General features: G+C 42.3%; 1 protein-coding gene across 2 annotated transcripts in view; it reads left to right on the top strand.

Moving 5' to 3' along the window:
* ASTN2 (astrotactin 2) overlaps window positions 1-17,605 on the top strand; it is a 656,937-nt gene that overhangs the window by 361,606 nt on the left and 277,726 nt on the right. The window lies entirely within an intron of this gene.

The following is a 17,605-nucleotide window of genomic DNA, read 5'->3' as shown; positions in this document are numbered from 1 at the left end:
ATCCTTATATCAAATACTGTTATTTGCCTATTCAGGTGACGTGCATGGTTAGCTCATAAAACCTTTCCTTGGCATTCTGTATATTTTAAATTATAAATAGTTCGGATTATAACCGTATTGGCCCGAATATAAGCTGCACCCGAATTTAAGCTTTAAAATTGGAGGGGGGAGAGGAAGGAAGGAAGGAAGGAAGGAAGGAAGGAAGGAAGGAAGGAAGGAAGGAAGGAAGAAAGAAAACAAAGAGAAAATCCAGAATATAAGCCGCTCCATTCCTCACTGCTCCTGGCTGCATACTGGGGGGGGGGGGGACTATGTTGTGTTGCCGGTGGCCTTTCCCCTTCCTCACTCTCTCCTTTTCCTGACCTTGGGGGGGAGGACGGGGGACCATGAACAGGGCAGGCACTGCTTTGCTGCACTCCTGGTGCTGTTTGCCCCACGTTCCTGGCTGCATACTGTAAGGTCGCGAATATAAGCCACACTTTAACTTTTCACGGCCAGAGTTTGGGGGAAAAGTGAGGCTTATATTCAGGGCAATACGGTATTATTTCCCTTTGTTGTTGTTGAAAAACTGCTCCAAGAGGGAGTGAAGGTTGTTTCATGATTGACATAAGGGACAGCGAATCAGTGCTGTTCACAACTGTGCTCTGGGAAGAGGTTACGAGGGATTAATAAAATGGCTCCATAATTATGATAGTGAGCTAAGTTATGCACAAGAGCTCGCTTCTAAATGTGTGTGTGTGTGTGTGTGTGTGTGTGTGTGTATGCCAGTCCACACCCATAGAAAATCTCTTAGAATTTGCATATGAGAGCTCATAATTTGGATTGTTTTGAAACTCCCAATTCAGGTTCAGGTGTTACTTTCCATTGTAAGTTAGGCAGACTTGGTAGTAGACAAGGCTACATATTTTTCCCCGGTGAAGAAATAATTATAAATGCTCCCACTTCCTAGGCAACAGCAATGGTGTCCTGCCTCATAGGCTAACTGGTTTGCCATGCATAAAATTAAATGCATCACTTGTGCTTCTATGCCCAAAGCTAGTTGATGAAGACTTGGACTGATAACCCACTATTTTGATTCAACACTATTGAGGGGGGGGGGACTATTTAAATACTCATTGGCAGGTGGTTAATCTTGCCCATGAGGAAAACAACAACAGTAGGGACAGGAATATGAGAGAGCTGCAGAAGGTCTGTGGTTGTGCCTCTCAAGAAGAGAACCACAACTTTAGAATACAAGATGTGAAAAAACTGGAGGCTCAGATGCAACAAAGGGGAAATAGTTAACTGAACACCTCGGTGACACATAGCAGATGTTAAATTATTTAACATTTAATAAATGTGGTAATAAATATTTGATGTTGAATTATGGAAGGCTCCACAAATACATTGGGAACCAAAGAGTGATCTATTGTGTCTGTATTCAAACCTGAGCTCTTCTCAGGTGGAGCTCAGCCTGAAAGACGGAATTGGTGTAGCATTCAATGATTTCTCCATATCTTTTTACTTGAAAGTAATCTTGATCACAGCTGCATAAGCTGCTGTGGAGATGTTAGTCTAGAATTAAGAGCTGGGTCTCTGTGTTTTGTTCACATTGCAAGAAACAGCCAAAAGTTTATCTCTTCCCTCCTCAGTTTTTACCCCCTCCATCACCATTTTCTTCATTATATTGTTATTATTAAAGCACTTCTTACATAAGTGCCTAAGGCAATTTGCAGATACTTCATAAAAACAGCTAAAATGGATTTATAAGCAGTACAAAGCAACTGAAAATAGGTTTTAAAACAATAGAGAATTAACACCTAAGGCAGAGGAGACCATTTCACCTAGCTAGGAAAGTTTGTTGAGACAAAAATGTCCTCAGCTGCTCCTGATGAGTACAGATAGTACTTTCCTGAAACAATTTAGATTGTTATCTTCAGATTATTCCTTCCTCAAACAAAAATTGCAGATATTGTTGAACTTCTATAATGGGGGTGGGGGTACCCAACATGGTGCCCACCAGATCCATGATTCCTGACCCATGACCTTGCAGGCTGGGTCTATATTCAGGTAGGTCAGAAGGTGGATCAGGATCTACTGGTAGATCTCTGACATGCAGAAGATCACCAAGGATTTCTTGCTCCCAGTTATTTAAACACACACACACACACACACACATACACTTCCACCCCACTGTGTAAACAAGGATGCTGAAAGGAAGAAATCTAGCAGGAGTGAACTTTTGTGTGAAAGGCCTGCACACAAAAATTACTGAAAGCAAAATTACCGGCTTAGAATGTGCTCAGATGTACCTGTTCTTTCATTCTAACCTGCTATCTTTTGCACTTGCCACTGGTTGGCGGATCTTAGGGTTTCTAGGAAAGCAACAACAGTGTAGTAGGTTTGACAAGCCAGAAGACTGTCACCCACACCCCAGATCAAGGACATCTGTAAGGCAGCAGGCTGGGGAAGCCTGATGTAAGCTCTGTACAAGTTGTTGTCCCAAGATGATCTTTCACCCTCTCTGGAAGGGATCTTCTATTCTTTTCTCTGACATCCATTGGAATATAAGACCTGCTTGCGAGGTTCCTTGGAGCACAGCCTGGTTTTGTTTCCCAGACTTATTTTATACCTGCCACTGAACTGGATGCTCTCCTGACCATGTTATGACATGTTGCCTTAGCAGCATTCCTCTCTCCTCCTCTGTAGGCATGGTAGCATCCCCACCCCCAGCCCTTACTTGTGAGCACACCATATTCCTCTAGGCCTCTTATTAGCCTGACACCTTTGCCTGAAGGTCATGCTTTGCTAAGAGCTTAATGGAGGAAAATTGTCAAGCACCTGCATTGTGAAAATACTTAAGTTCTTTATAGCTCTCAGGGTGAAGGTCTCAGCATGACCCTTCTATCTTAATGAAGGTGTCTTGAGTGCAGCAGATATGTGTGGTGAGGGTTTTGTGGTGGGGGGGATGCTGATCTGCTTTTGTGTGCTGGTTCAGAAAAGGATTCTGCTTTCTAGAGATGATGGTATTTATAAAGGGTGTTTGTGTGTAGGATTGTTTGGATCTTTGAGACTTCGTGAATGGGAATAATTTCATGTCTTAAGCACAATCCCAGGTTCAGACAAAATGCCAAGTTAAAATCTGGTTTAGCTACAGTCCCACAGTAACCTAGAAAGCCCAGGAAGGAGCAGGAAAGTATGTGCAAGCTCCCTCCAGAAACCAGAATATTTATGCAATAACAGTACACCATGATTTGGGTTACCATGACATGCAAACCAGGCCTAATTACTAGTGTCTGTTCATTGCAGGAACACTAAACTGTGTGCAGAAGAGATAGTGGAGGGTGTATGGTTACTTAAGATCCATTCTGCACATGTGTGCTTAGGTTATTTCCCGATATATCTTTCTCGTAGCTTTGTACATTATATTCATTAATTTATGCATATCTGTGCACATGTTTGGGTTGGAGAACTGCATGACACAATGTAGAGAAGCACAATGTTTCTAGAGATAAGCTGTACACCATTTTGCTTATTGTGAATTACGCAAGTCTGCATGGAAATGAAAACTGAATGGCTTTCCCTCCATCCCTGTGAAAGGAAACTCGGGGGGGGGCGGATACCTGAATCCCCTACAAAATTTCTTCTTCTTTTTTTAAAGAGTTAAGGAATCTTTTGCATTTCCTGCCTTCCTGCTTCAAAGCCTGTTGCGTTTGCTCACTTTGCCCTCTTATTCTCATGTTACACATTGGGAACGTGAGGGCCCCTTGCTCTGCCACCAGTTCTAAAAAGACAATGTTTCTGTAATATTATTTATTTAATTCTTAGCATCTGCAGACATAAATCACAGGAGCAGAGACTTAGCTGTTGTGGTGACATGACTTATGGCTCTATCGTTATAGTAACTGTGGAGAGATAGAAAGGCCCCGCACTTGCCTGGCATGCTCTAGAGGAGCTTTGATGGGAGGTTCAGCTGGAAGGATGTTTTCTCTTTAGCTTGCTGCAGATTCATCTTAATTTTTTCCTCTAGAGTGAACTCACTTGCTTTTGGTTCATTGCATGGTCTCTGGAATTACACCGCTGCCGCCCCCATCAGAAGGGAAAATATGCTGATTGGTGGTAGGGTGTGTAGTTTGGCTGTGATGCCCTTTAAAGATGTCCTCCTTAAAACTGACTTTGCCAGAGGGTCTTTGGATATTTCGATCTGGTGGCATGATTCAAACTCAGACTTGGACAGGATCTTGTTGCAGATCCCTGGAGACAAGAAAATGTATTTCAGACTCTGTTCTCCTTCCTTAAAATGGGAGCAATAGCTATGTACCTCAAGAATTCTTGTGAGGGTAAAATATCACAATGGTGTAAAACAATTTGCCTATCCCCCTCCCCTGCTTGTGAATAATTGAATACAACACTGCCTCCCTACCATCTTTCAGGGAGGGGGCTATTGCTCAGTGACAGAGCACATGCTTTGCAAACAGGTGGTCACAGGTCCAAACCTTCCCATCAAAAGGATCAGATAGTAGATGACGGGAAAAACCTTGCCCTGAGATCCTGGAGAGTTGCTGTCCGTTAGAGAAGGCAATACTAGAATGTCAGACAAATCAACTAATTTTAAGGAAACTACCTGTTTTCCTTGGCGGATTTCAATCACACCTATAAAAGAAAGAAAGAAAGAAAGAAAGAAAGAAAGAAAGAAAGAAAGAAAGAAAGAAAGAAAGACCACCACTACTACTTATTATGATTATGATTAGAATTTATATACTGCCCTATACTCGCAGGTCTCAGGGCAGTTCACAGAATAAAATCAAAATAGAAAACCACAAAATACATGATCAAAATAAAAACAACAACAACCCAATAACCCCCCTCCAAAAAACCCCACATTTTAAAAGGGCATCAGATGTAATTACCGTTATATACTTGGAAAATGGAAAAGAGCAACAAAAGATCTTCTGAACTAAGACAGCACTTAAAGAAAGTATTAAAGAGAAAGTGAGATAGAAAGCAATGGGTAAATTGAATTAACCACCAAATAATTGAGTGAACAGGACAGCTTCATTCCTAAAATAGAGCAATGGTGCTTCCAGGGGAAACATGCTTGGGAGAGATTTCCATAGTTGGGATGCAGCCATAGATAAAGACTTGTGCCTCAAGTTGCTGCCCATGTGATCTTCGCAGTGAAAGACGGCTTAAAGAGGAGAACCTCTTCTGAAGATCTCAGAATTTAGAGTGCTAGAAAATGATTGCCAGTTCTTTTAGAACTTTGTAATGCCACCTTTTGGCTTCGGGACATTCCGTACACCTGTCTGAAAGAGTAGCTTCCTGCACAACCTATTTTTTCTTGCTTCTAGTGCCACTGAAAGAAAATGGCTTAGCTTTGAGCAAGTCCTTTATCAGACCCTTTAATCAATGGTTACATTGAACCGTAGAGGGAGCTCCCTTCAAAGTCTATTGCTCTGTCAATAACAGCATCAACCGCCTCCGATAAAGGCATCCCTGCACTCCTGACAGCAGGCACCAGTGATGAATGGCAGATTTAACATGATGGAGCAAATTGATCATTGCTTTGCCGGACATCGCTTCACGTCACGGTGGTGCTGTCATCACCAGAGATAAATGCCCCATGCTGGGGAGATTACAGTTTCCTGGCCTTTGCTGTAAGCCATAGTGATTACAGTACCTTGCTATAAGTCAGTAGATCAGGAAAATACCTTCCAGCGAAAAGGTAGAACTTGCCCGGCATTGGTACTGTAGTGATTGTGGATATATTGAATACTTAATTGGCACTGTCAATGTGCTCAGTAATGTGTACAACAGTAAAGTGGCATGAATTGTGTTCATACAGTTTGTGGCATAAGCCAGGCATGTAAGCAAGAAGAGAAGATTGAATCATATAATCATAGAATTCTACAATTAGGACACTGAGGGTCATCTAGTCCAACCCCCTGCAGTGCATGAAACTCAAGTAAAGCATCCATGACAGATGGCCATCCAACCTCTGCTTAAATACCTCCAAAGAAGGAGAGTCCACCATCTCTTGTGAGAGTCTGTTCCACTGCTGAACAGCTCTTACTGTCAGAAAGTTTTTCTGAATGTTTAGTTGGAATCTCCTTTCGTGTAACTTGAAGCCATTGCCTTGAGACTTGCCCTCAAGAGCAGGAGAAAACAGGCATGCTCCCTCTTCTATGTGGCAGTGCTTAAGATATTTGAAGATGGCTATCATATCTTTTCCCAGGCTCCTCTTTTCCAGGCTAAACATACCCAGCTCCTTCAAGCACTCCTCTTAAGGCTTAGTTTCCAGACCCTTGATCATCTTGGTTGTCCTCCTCTGCACATGTTCCAGCTTGTCAACAGCCTTCTTAAATTGTGGTGCCAGAATTTGACACAGTATTCCAGGTGTGGTCTGACCAAGGCAGAATAGAGTGGTACTATTACTTCCCTTGATCTGGGACACTATATTTCTGTTGATGCAGCCTAAAATGGCCTTAGTTGGGGTTTTTTGCTGCTGCATCAGCCTGTTGACTCAGGTTAAGCTTTTGATCCACCAAGACCCCTAGATCCTTTCACAGGTACTTTCTCTTTTCCATTTCTTATACATGTCCTTCTTAAATCTTAGGTTATCTGTAAGCTCCTTATGCAACCCACAGATGTTTTTAGATGTCTCATACTCTCTGTCTGTGTTTGTACCTTCAGTCTTTCACCTTCAAGAAACTCCCACCATCTTGAGCTACCTGCTCTTTGAATATTTCTGACCATGGGATCTCACCCAGTAGCTCCTTAAGCTTTTTTGAAATTGGGCTTCTTAAAGTCTAGAGTGCTTGTCTGACTGCACTCAGCTTTTACTTGCCTCTGCATAATGAAACCCAAGAGGACATGATCACTTCCTCTGAAGGTTCTCAGTACTTTGTTGATCAATTCCTTCCCATCTGTGAGGACTAGGCCCAAGACAGATGATCCCCTTGTTGCTTCTTCTGTTTTCTGGGAAATGATATTGTCAGTGAGGCAATGGAGGAATTTGTTGGACCTTGCATTTTTATCAGAGTTTGACTTTGAACAGATATCTGGGTAGTGTTAACTGACCAACTGACAACTGAGCTACGCTTCTTCTCCAAGCCAAATGGGATAACAATTGGGTATTCAAGTCAGCTGTACAGTGGTACCTCAAGTTAAGAATTTAATTCATTTTGGAGGTCTGTTCTTAACCTGTAACTGTTCTTAACCTGAAGCACCACTTTAGCTAATGGGGCCTCCCGCTGCCGCTGCACCGCCACTGCACAATTTCTATTCTCATCCTGAAGCAAAGTTCTTAACCTGAGGTACTATTTCTGGGTTAGCGGAGTCTGTAACCTGAAGTGTCTGTAACCTGAAGCATATGTAACCTGAGGTACCACTGTACCTTGCCCAACCCCCTTGCGCTCCCCTGATTGGTGGGCATGGAGTGCAGTCCTTGTATGGACTTGTTCTTCTCAGACCTTGCATTTATTCCTATTAAACAAACAAGCAGACTGATGCTCTAATTCTTTTTCACTCCAGAAGTCCAGTATGCCTCTTCTTTAATTTTTATCTTCTGATGGCCTAATTTAATATTTTTCCAGCTCTTTGTGATGTTTTTATTTTAAGGGTTCCAACATAACTCAGTGTCATACTAATCAACAGTCCGTTTTCCTCAGTTCTTCTCTCTTCTCCCCTTACAGTCCTTCAGAAAACTAACTTTGGGTACATTAGCAGCCTTCTCTATTTGTAAATCCACTCCCCCAACAATCTCATTAAGCAACCTCTTAAAGTCACAGCTGGCAGGAGAAAACGTGTCTTGCCTTGTCACTAACACCTCTTGTAATTCAATTTATTCAACTATTAGCTGTTCATTTTTCTCTGAGCATCAGAAATATTTTGAGCACAGGGTCTGCAGATTCAACATGATCAGGCAAAAATGGCCCCTCTCTGTCATCTGCAGATTCCACTTCTCCTATTTTTCTAATCAACAAGCTAATCTTTCTGTTGTATTCTTCCTTTACTTCTCGGATTACTTCTCAGAATTCAGATTGCAATGCCACTCGCTGCTCTTTAAGCAACACTTGCAAACGATCTTCTAGGATCAGTGAGATATTCTGATCAATCCTAATTTACTACCTCTCCTCCACTTAAGAATTTATAACGCAGCTGTAAATTCCACAAAGAGATGAAGACTTACGGACTTGCAGAAGACGTACAACTTAAATTACAGACAATAAAGAGTCATAGTCTGTTGATAAATTTAATGGCAATAGATCCTTTAATGCTTCTTGAGAAAGATTCCAGCCTGTAGGATTGTCGTTTTAAGCTGTCCACAGATCTCTTATCTCTTATTTGTGTGCTTTTATAAAGAATTATTTTTCAATTTCTTCCTCAATTCATTCTATAGCTAAGAAAATAATGTGTTGCAAGCCAAGTGTCCATAGCAGGCTGTTGTTTAGTTTGGGCAAGGTTTTAATTTCCTTGGCTTCAGAGCTGTTCTACTCACCCATGGTCCCTGACATGCTGTCTTCCAGACCCCTCCTGTGAGACACAGCTCTTAGAAAACTTCAAGAGGACAACCACATGTTTCACTCCTGACCCTGGAATGAATTTTCTGGCAGCTGGAAAACTTCTCAGCCACCGTAAACGCCACACAACTATCTCTTTCAGCATGGAAGCTGATAAGAGACTTTTAACTCACCACCATCAATTTTTACCTATATACAGTTGTACCTCGGAAGTCGAATGGAATCCATTCCAGAAGTTTGTTCAACTTTCAAAACGTTCAGAAAGCAAGGCACACTTCCGATTGGCTGCAGGACGCTTTAGCCTACCAGATAGATTAGATTTAACTGAAGATTGTGTGTTAACTGCTGCAGACGCCTTTTTGTACACATCTGATGAAATGGGCTGCAGCCTATGAGATTTCATCCCATAATTAATTTCCTAGTCTTTAAAGTTCCTCAGCCACAATCCTCTTTATTGTTAATGCTGCCATGGACTAACATGGCCACCCCTCTGAAAATCATAAATATAAATATTTGAGGGGATATATATGGGTGTTTGTGTGCACACAACTTCATTTAACAATCAAAGAGACTGCCAAAATACATAATTCTGAATTATCAAATGATACAACAAGGCCCTTCATAGCAAAGGGAAGTGATTACGCCTAATAATGAACCATATGGCATTCTAAGGTGTTCTAAACAATTCCCACTTCTCTTCATTATTACTTTTTCTTATCATTTTCCTGATTAGTCTGAATACACTCTGGCATTTAATCACAATTGCTTCATCCCAAAATTTAGCATGCCAAGATCTTAGCTGACAAATGTGCTTTGTTTTGTTTTAAATAAAACTTTTGATCAACTGCAAGAACTTTAAGTTTTACAAACTGAATTGGCAATAAGTAGCAAGTACTGATGGGACATATCCCACAAGTGGGACATATCCACCAACATTGCAAAAAGTCTCCTTTTGTTAGGGTAGAAACATTTTATGCCAGGGTTAGGGATTCTGTAGGCCTCTAGTTGTGGTTGCACTCCAACTCCTATCAGCTTCACCCAGCATGGCCCAGTGCTCAAGAATGATGAAATTCCAACAACACCTGGAGGGCCGCAGGGCCCCCCCATTCTTGTTTTATAGAATTACAGCTCTGTATGTGAGGAGAAGCCTTAAATAAGGGAGTTATAAGAATACTCAGAAGCTGTTGCCTTGCTGAAGATTTCTAAAATAACATAGACCGAGCAGGAAATACATTCTAACCCAGGAATTGCCCTGATTTCCTTTCTTGTTCAGTTATCACACAGTGATCACTTGGATGCCAAGCAGATTATTCGGCCAGTTTTATAAAAAGTTTTGCTATTGACTTATACTATAGGATGGGTTATATAATAATACAGTAAGCCCGCAACTTACATATATGTAACTTGTACACATTCAGCTTTATGCGCTTGGCAAAAATTGCAAAATAATTAAAAGGGGGTGGAAAGTGGGGAGGCATCTGAGGAAAAAAGACTTTGGCATTCCCACTCGCCTTTGAACCCAGTGTGTTTTGACTATACATAATTTTGGTTTTAGGCGTGATCCACGGAACATAACCCCCATGTAAGTTGAGGGTGTTCTGCATAAATAGGGGAGTGAATGGACCCACCATGGTGTGGCATTGCCAGACATATGAGATACTAAGCTGAGGAGTCCTTCAGACTTGTGAACTGATTTGGGGGGAAGCAGCGGATGGTGCTGTGCTCTAAACCACAGAGCCTAGGGTTTGCCGATCAGAAGGTTGGCGGTTCAAATCCCCGCGACTGGGTGAGCTCCCATTCCTTGGTTCCAGCTCCTGCCCACCTAGCAGTTTGAAAGCACGTCAAAGTGCAAGTAGATAAATAGGTACTGCTCTGGCGGGAAGGTAAACGGCATTTCCGTGTGTTGCTCTGGTTCGACAGGAGTGGCTTAGTCATGATGGCCACATGACCCGGAAAAACTGTCTGCAGACAAACGCCAGCTCCCAAGATGAGCACCGCAACCCCAGAGTCGTTTGCAACTGGACTTAACTGTCAGGGGGTACTTTTACCTTTACCTTTACCCCTGTGCACAGTGCGCACGCAGGGCATGCACACTGCTGCAGATACCCAAGCAGGTAGTTACTCCACTGTTGTTTGTGTTAGACTAATGTCAACACCTTGATTTGGGGACAGTAACACATAGACCACTATCGCAGATTATTCAGAATATTAAACCTTCAAAACACTAAAAACACCTGTAGTAGAAATAAATGCAATGTTTGAAGTGGACCAGGAAGCGGTTTGGTGATTGTTTCCAGGTGCCGTCATCCTTTTTGTTCTCACTCATGCCTTTGCCCTTGTGTTGGGCATCCTTGCTAAATCCATGTGTGGTGCGTACAGTCCTTTTAAACAGCATGGCTGAAAGCATAAAGGACCAAGCTGAGAGAAGGCACTGTAAATCTGCACTGAGAAATGCAATGGGGGGGATGGTGGAGGATATTCACGTCAAATACATTTTCTTTGCCTTTAAAAACTTCTAACACATTTCACTCTCTGCCAAAATACCACCCTACAATCCATCTGAATCTGCTCATAAGCTGCCTCTGCATTACTCCACTTTAATATTAATCTGCACATATATGGTCTTTTAATATGAAAATGTTGTTAGAAAATGTTTAATAGATACTTTAATAAATGGTCAAGCAATTGATGACCCACTAGACTGTGTAATCTTTCATTTTAACCAGCTGTTTGCTCTGTTATTATAGATTATGCTTGGCTTGGCTGGACTCTAGTTTCTAGGCAGGTATACTCCAAAGAACAGGTTGGGTGTGTGAGTGTGTAGGTGTTCTCAGTGCATTCTGTTCTCTTGTCAGTTTTAAAGAGAGTCTGTGAGTGCTTCGAGGCTGACAGTATTTTGCAGGGGGGATTCAAGCACATACCTGAAATTTTGGTGTGCACGATTAAAATGGTTTAAAATACTATGCAACCAATCACCTTTTTGTTTTCTTTTTAAACAAAAACAACAACAAATAAATTCTGCAGTTAGGGTAGTTAGAGTGCAGGGAGACCTGGCTTCATATCCCACCTGGGGATATCATCCCTCACTTTGATGACCTTGGGTTTTCGCTTGTCCCTTGGCCTAAGCAACGTCACAAGAACAGCTGTGAGGATAAAATTGCAGAGGGTGGACACTGCTCTTGTACTCTGCTCTTGATTCTCCCTCTCTCCCTTTGCTGGTTAGTTGCATTGTGTTACCTTGTCCTCTTGGGTTTTGTCATGCTTTGAAGTTTGCTTTTCTGTTTTATAAACATAAGCTGCTTTGAGGCCCTAAAAGGTGTGATATAAATAGGAGACTTTAAAATATTTATTTATTTTAAAATAAATAAATGTTACTGTGAGAAAGGGCATTTTACTCCCCATCTTACAAATGGAGAAGTGAGGATTGGAGATAATGATTTGGCAAACATGGCACACATGAAAATGGGTTCAAATCTTAGGCCTTCTGATCCATGGTCAACCTTGTTTGCAGCTGCTCATCAAATTTGCCGATGACACCAAACTGGGAGGGGTAACTAATGCCCTAGAAGACAGAATCAGAATTCAAAATGACCTTAACAGATTGGAGAACCGGGTGCAAGCCAGTTTCCTCTTTTTTGCTCTTCATAATATGACAGCCCCAACTAAGCCTTTGAAGGAGCGCTTGAAGGAGCTGGGTATGTTTAGCTTGGAAAAGAGGAGACTTGGAGGAGATATGATAGCCATCTTCAAATATTTTAAGGGAGCATGCTTGTTTTCTCCAGCTCTTGAGAGTAGGACTCAAGTCAATGGCTTCAAATTACAATAAAGGAAATTCTGACTAAACATCAGGAAGAACTTTCTGATAGTAAGACCAGTTCGGCAGTGGAACGGTCTCTCTCGGGAGGTTGTGGACTCTCCTTCCTTGGAGGTTTTTAAGCAGAGGTTGGATGGCCATCTGTCATGGATGCTTTAGCTGAGATTCCTGCATTGCAGGGAGTTGGACTAGATGACTCTTGGCTCCCTTCTAAGATTCTATTATTCTAAATCAACTAAATACCACTTGGCTTTCCCAACTGTGTGCCATGATTGTATAGTAGACCTGAAGAGAGGGCATTCTGGTCTCATAGATGCCCTTGCCTAGTGTACCGGGAGGTATAGTGGGCAGGTGTGTGTGTGTGTCTTGATTTTAATTTAAACACGATGTTGTGGTACTCCGTTCCATAGGCTTACTTGTTTGTATTTCAGTCTACCAAGTTAAAAGTTAAAACTTATAAACAGACAAAGATACATGCACATGGACCAGAATGTGTAGCTCAGGCACAGGCAAACTCAGCCCTCCAGCTGTTTTGGGACTACAACCCCCATGATCCCTAGCTAACAGGACCAGTGGTCAGGGATGTTGGGATTTGTATTACCAAAATATCTGGAGGGCCGAGTTTGCCTATGCCTGGTGTAGCTCATATTTCCCAGAGGTAAGGCTTTTAGGAAATCACCTGGTATTGTGCAACTCCTGATAAAATATTGAGAATTAGCATGGCAGGATGGGGTGGGAGTGGGGGAGATAAAGAAACAGAGGAGGGGAGTTCAGTACTGTACTTTGGGCCTCATCAGCTGAGGCTTTGCTGAGATTTAGGGGATGATGAAAAGATTTACTGTCAAACATGTGTCTCATTCTCATCGCAGCAGGTCTACACTGGAGAGCTTTGTGTGTGCTCAAGATTTCAACCCCTCCCCCATCCTTTGCATTCAAAGGAGATCTGAGGCCAACAGCCTTATGTGACTTTTCCTGATGACACACTGTTTGGATTCTCATGCTCTCTATTGTCTTCAGAGTGTACTTCTGCTCCGAAGAGCCTGAAGCTGTGAGCCTCCCCACCCTGTTCCTTATTCCCTGCGTCACCATGATAGTTCAACAGAGAAAGTTACTGCAGGTGCATCAGCCTAGCCAGAACCAGTAGCTCTGGCTGCCATTGTGACACCCGCATATGCTGGTGTGCCTTCCAGTTTCTCCTATGGCACCCACAAAATGTCTAAGTAAATATTCCCTTGAAAATCTATAAGGCAGAGAACGTTCTCTCTTCCTGCTCAGTTCCTGTTTGCACTGACTCAGCCTTTCCTACATTGAACATGCCCCCTTAAACATGCCCACATTTTATTGGATGTCACACTACCCTCCTACCTGTGCTGAACAGAGAAGGGAGGCAAAGAGTTTCTTACACACATTTTGTATTATGTTATGCACCCGGGATGGGACGCGGGTGGCGCTGTGGGTTAAACCGCAGAGCTTAGGACTTGCCGATCAGAAGGTCAGCAGTTCGAATCCCCGTAAAGGGGTGAGCCCCCATTGCTTGGTCCCTGCTCCTGCCAACCTAGCATTTGAAAAGCACATCAAAGTGCAAGTAGATAAATAGGTACCGCTCTGGCGGGAAGGTAAACGGTGTTTCCGTGTGCTGCTCTGGTTCGCCAGAAGCGGCTTAGTCCTGCTGGCCACATGACCTGGAAGCTGTATGCCGGCTCCCTCGGCCAGTAAAGCAAGATGAGCGCTGCAACCCCAGAGTTGGCCACGACTGGACCTAATGGTCAGGGGTCCCTTTACCTATGCACCCGGGGCATGCATTTGTGACTGGTGTCTATGTCATTTTCTCCAAATGTGCCCACAGACCCCAAAATGTTGGGAACCCTTGAGCTAGAACATCATCATCATCATAATCATCATCATCATCATCATCATCATCGTGATGATGATGTATTTATTTATACCTAGACTTTTCTCTTGATAGACTTAAGTCAGCTTGCAGATAAATTAATGGCAGCTAAAAACAAAAGGAAATACAATCATGAAAACAATTAAACAGTAATAGAATGGGGGGGGCGCACACACGCACGCACACACACAAATCAATGGTCAGACTTGGCAGCTTCTTGTGTTATGCATTACTTTGCCACTAAAAAGCAAAAGACTCCTGGCAGAATCCGGCAGTTGTACTGTATATATTGAGAATAATTCAATTTGATTGCCACAAAACTACGTTTAGCAAACCCTCTTGAGAGAACACAAACAGCAGTTTTATGCTGCAGAAATAATAATAATATTTTAATCTGATTTAGGTAAAAGAGAGAAAACCTGAGCTAGGGAGCTGAATGTTTGGATTTTACTCACACACATCCCAACAAAGGAAGAAAAAAAGGAAGAGTGAAACCATGTTTCAGGAGCAGCTTTGGTTCCATGTCTTCATGGGGGCTTCTAAAGATCCCATAAAGGCTACTGCTCAGTTGACAGAGAGATTAAGATTTAAGGATAAATGAGTGAGGTTTAATGGGGTGGTTAGTGTTATGCAAAGCCAACTCTAGATTTTAGAGGAAGTGCAGTCATTGAGAGGGTGGATTGGAGGCATATGTGGGGTTAAACCTATCACATTTCTGCCCTTTCCTTGGCAGGCATAACAAATGCATTTGAATCAGTGTAAGAGTTCTATTAAGGCTTGGGTTTGCTGACCTTGGCAGGGGCTCTCTAATTACTTTGGGCTTTTCCCTTGTTGGGGGAGAGCAGGGAAGGTTGTGAATGGAGTAAAGGGCATGGCTTGCATCGTGGTGAATGGGGAGTGGTTATTGGGAATAAATGACATATTTTTTGTCCAGGAAATGAATCCTTCTAGCACACTGCTTGTACAGTCTCACAAGCTTCTTCTGGCTTCAATGCCTCTCTCCCCCCACCCCCACATCCTTTCCCAAAGAGAGAGAAATACAATATGACCCAGTTTAAGTCATCTGCTGAAATGATGTACTCTGGTGATGAACCTTCCCCCCTCTTCCTGGGTGTATTTCATATACCCAGGAACAGGTATACTTCCCAGAGAATGGATACAACAGTGGCTGACTTTGGGGTCTCAAATCTCAACAGCGCCATGTGACATGTCTCTTGCCTTCCATTCTACATCATAGTTGTGGTACCTCCTGTGGCACCCCAAAGGCTCTGTGCCCAGTCTGGCTAAACCAGTTGCATTCCCTTAAATCTGCCTCTGGATTCAGGGAGCGATTGTGAAGCTTCCTATGAGGTTGCTGCCTGTTCTTCAAGGAGGAATGATCTACCTTTTTCTGGCCTGCTCTACCCATCACACATTTACCTTTTCCAGACTTGTGTTTAAAAGATTTTCCATGAAATGTTTGGGCAAGAAAGGGGCAAGGAGATGAAATGTGGGCTATCAAAGGAAAATAGGAATATATGAAAGGGGGGCATTATTTCAGAAAATACTCCTCCTCACACCTTTCCATTTTGTCTTTTCACATTTACTTTTCAGCCTATAAAATCCAGTACGGACCTAGTCCTCGCTCCCTTTACTTCTTCGCTTTTTATGCTTACCCTTTCAGTGCATGGAAGGTACATTAGAAGCAGAATAAATTCACCAAAGCACACTTATACAAATTCTTCTATTGGCAGTAATAATTATTATTATCATTGCAAAGTACACATTTCTCTGCCCACACAGCATTTCTCCAATTTCCCATTTGCTGTCTTTTAAGTCCTACGTACTTGACCAAATAATACTAGTGTAATAAAACGCTGCTTGAGCAATCTGGGTGTGTAAACAAAGGCCTTCTCCTCTTCTGAGATCCTGATTTGATGACTGTCATGTGCTACCTTTGACGAATGTTCAGAAATGGCAACGAGCTCAGAATGCAGCTGCAAGCTTTATAACTAGAACGTGTTTTTTTGTGCATAAAACTCAGATTTCGTCTCACAGTCAGCTTTCAGGCCCAATTCCAAAATGCTGGTTCTCACCACCTTTTAAGCCTGTTAATTGTCCTTTTCCAGCCAGCTGCCCTGCAGATTAGGGCTGGGTGATATTTCAATATATCCTCCAAAACTAGTTTGAAGTCCATGTCATAATATTGGTGTCATAATTTTTGACCTGGTGATATATCTCGAATCATGATGTGTGCTAGTGTTGTCTGGCTTTCCATATCGTGATATATCACCAGCTAAACATTGTGATTAGCTGAACAGGGTAATTTCCTGGAAACTGCTACTACTTATTTTTACTTACCTTTAACATATTGTTACAACTGTTATTTTATAGTTCAGAAGCAAAAGGAGCAGAAGGAATCATCAGAGAAGCAATGACTGGCTTCACAATTTTCCCCACATCACAAATTTTTGCATAGCACACATACATCATGATTTGTGATATATCACCATGTTGAATATTTTGAAATCTTTACCACAATGTTGTACTGACTATTACTACATTGTCCAGCCCTAATGTGTGTGTGTGTGTGTGCGTGCATGCATGCACGCACTATGCCAAAAAATAAATTGAAAAAATGTGGGGAAATACATGAAGCCAGCCAATGCCTCTACATAATTCCATCCATATTTCAGGCATTGTGGTATATCAGTATATTCATATTGCAATATTTGGCTGCTGATATATTACGATGTTGAAAACCAGATATTGCCCAACCCTGTTCCAGATGTGTTAGATTGCAACTCCTACCACACCTCACCATTGACCTTGTAAAATTGGAGTGGTGGGAGTTGTAGTCCAAAACATCTGGTCCCCTTCTGCTTGTGCCCTCAACCTTCCACAGCATCAGGGTCTTTTCCAGGGAGTCTTCTCTTCGCATGAGGTGGCCAAAGTACTGGAGTCTTGGCTTTAGGATCTGTCCTTCCAGTGAGCACTCAGGGCTGATTTCCTTAAGAATGGAAAGGTTTGATCTTCTTGTAGTCCCTGGGACTCTCATGAGTCTCCTTCAGCACCATAATTCAAAAGCATCAATTCTTCGGCTAAGGGTCTTTACTTATGTTTATTGTTAAATTAAGCCTTATCTATTGCCCTTTTGTTCCGTCCCTGGAGAAACTTCCTTGTGGATCCCAATGGATGAAGAGTTGGGATATAATACCTACCCCAATGAACGAACAAAGAAATTATTGTGGTCCCTCTCTGAATTCCACCAGCATTAGAACTCATTTATTTTTGTCTGTTATACTTCTGGAGATGCCTGCCTGGTTTCTCAATCCAACATGTGTCTCAGTTTTATCATGTGGTTGGATGCCTCAGAAAGGGATGTCTGTCACAGGCCTCATTCTTCCCTCAAGCAACAGG

Source organism: Podarcis filfolensis, assembly GCF_964270895.1.
Source record: "Podarcis filfolensis genome assembly, chromosome: Z".
In the NCBI taxonomy this organism is placed as follows: Eukaryota; Metazoa; Chordata; class Lepidosauria; order Squamata; family Lacertidae; genus Podarcis; species Podarcis filfolensis.
This window is presented reverse-complemented; position numbering and strand designations above follow the sequence as displayed.